General features: G+C 36.8%; 1 protein-coding gene across 1 annotated transcript in view; it reads right to left on the bottom strand.

Moving 5' to 3' along the window:
• The window catches only part of LOC144959457 (uncharacterized), a 16,993-nt gene that overhangs the window by 9,447 nt on the left and 5,046 nt on the right, over positions 1–2,500 (bottom strand). The window lies entirely within an intron of this gene.

The following is a 2,500-nucleotide window of genomic DNA, read 5'->3' as shown; positions in this document are numbered from 1 at the left end:
CCTGTTCCCCACATACAGCACCTCCGTCTTATCATCATTCAGTTTCAGTCTGTTCTCATTCATCCATTTCTTAACACTTTGGATACAATTTTTACTATTGGCTGATACTTCTTGTAAATTTCTCATATTGGAAACGCAGTACAATTGCGTATCATCAGCGTATTGATGGTAAGACAGACCAAAACTTCTGATGATTTTAGACAGAGGGCCAACGTACAAAACAAAAAGAACGGGTCCAAGTACTGAACCCTGGGAACCCCACAATCAAGAAAGATTTCCTCCGATCTATATTCATCCACCGTAATAATCTGTTTACGATTAAACAAATATGACCTAAACCAATCAAGCGCTGCACCAGACACGCCATAAGTAATTTCAAGACGTTTGAGAAGAAGATTGTGATCAATAGTATCAAAAGCAGACGATAGGTCAAGCAAATTCAGCAAAGAACATGAACCATTGTCTATAACAGAGAGGAGATCATTAACAACCCTAACAAGTGCGGTTTCCGTCGAATGATGTTGCCTATAAGCAGACTGAAATTTTTCTTCAAGACAATTATTTTTAAGATGAGACAGTAATTGTTTCAAAACAAGCTTTTCTAAGATCTTAGAGAGAAAAGGAAGATTAGAGACAGGGCGATAGTTTTTTAAGTTCTCTTTATCGAGATCAGGTTTTTTCAAAAGGGGTTTGACATGAGCAACTTTGTAAATGTCTGGTACAGCACCTGACTGCAACGAATTATTAACAATACATGTAAATGGTGTTAAAATTACATCAATGCATTATAAAATGTTTTATTATGAGAAAAAAGCATAGATTTTCCTTCTGAATTCAAATCTTGGAGTAAATGTATCCCGTTTTGCTGATATCGAGGTTTATTGGTTTTGGTGTCATTTGTCACAAGCAACACGGCATGCGTGAACACGTGGAAGTTTGTTTCGTTAAATGGCGATTCGCAATTTTGATCCACCCTTCTTACCAGCCTTTGAAGTGCAGCACTTTCAGTTAGGGGAGGGCATCCGGATCACCAAAAGGTCACCGATGCTTTAGGTTTTGAGAAGTCAGGTCATCGACGACTGAGAATTTCCCGACCTCCACTTAGTTCTCGATGCTTTTCTCGTCTCGAGAATCTTGGTCATCGACGCTTCTCGTATTGAGTGCCGAGTCCCGAGTCTCGAGACTATACTGCGCGAGCGACGCACGCGTTACTAACAATGTGTACTATCTGCATTGTTCACCCCTCTCTCGTCGGCGATGATTCCAGCGAAGCTCGAGACTTTTTTGCGTCTCGATGCTTTTTTGAGTCTCGAGCATCGCTCTAGTCATCGGTGCTTTCATTCAATACCTAGTCATTGGTATTGGGTATTGACGTTATATCATATTTTAAACAGCTAACAAAACACAAACGTCGTAAATAGATCAAAATAGTTATAGGTATCAATGTTTTATTATTATACAAAGTGAATTTATTTAATGTATTTTAAGTTTTAATACAAAAGAGCCATCCAACGCTCAGTTGAAGTGCTACTTCTCGGGAATTCCCGACTTTTCCTTGGTCATCGAGTTCGGGAAGTTTTGAGTGTTGGTGGCCGATGACTTGAGGTATCATCGAGACTTCCGCTCGACACTACTTTCAGTTGCCTTTCCAGCGTGGCTCCATGCAGAAAAGGTAAGTTGAACTTTGGTGTCATCGCTATTTTACATTGTCACAAACAACACTTGATATTGGATATTACAAAGTGCCACCAACAAATTATGTTTTCATTTGTTATTCTATTTACAAATATGATATTATGACATCTCATCTGAGACTGTGATTTTGACACAATTAATCATTTCTTTGTAATTCTAATTTTTTATGTTTCAGGGTTGTATAAATCAAGAAAAAGACAAAACTCAAGCTTTTGACGAATCCAGATAAATAGAAGGGTTGTCAAGAAATTTGATTTGTTTTACTATTAACACACTAAATTACTACAAACAAGCAGATTTGAGCAGTAGTGATGTCATCGTCTGGTTACATGAATTCATTACCATGACTGATATTTATCTAGAGTTTGTGTGACTTCTGGTACTTTTTGTGACCATTGGTGTCATTGGTTAAAATGTCACAGTTGACACTTAAGTTTGAAGTTTCTAATGTATTTCTGTTTTTATGTTCTTCAAAGCTTGAAATGTCATTGAATTCCATTTTAACAGACTGTATTAGATTTGTACAGTTGCTATTCTTGATTTATTGAGGCAAAATTGCGTTCTAGTGCCGATTTTGACCCAAGTAATACATAGCAATAATGGTATTACTAATTTCTAAGTATATTTCCAATTTGAAAGTATTTAGTTTCATCACATATTATTGAATTTCATTTTAGCATAATTGACTGTTGGCTTGGATGGTCATCTGATTTGCGGTTATTATGCCTTTTTGACTGAAAATAATGATATAGTATGGACGAAAGTGTGAGTTGGTGTTGCTTGTACATAAGTATAAGTAATGGTG

Source organism: Berghia stephanieae, chromosome 14, assembly GCF_034508935.2.
Source record: "Berghia stephanieae isolate SIO BIC M18660-M18661 chromosome 14, UCSD_Bste_1.3, whole genome shotgun sequence".
Classification (NCBI taxonomy): Eukaryota; Metazoa; Mollusca; class Gastropoda; order Nudibranchia; family Aeolidiidae; genus Berghia; species Berghia stephanieae.
The sequence above is the reverse complement of the archived record's forward strand: the minus strand, read 5'-3'. Positions and strand labels throughout refer to the sequence as shown.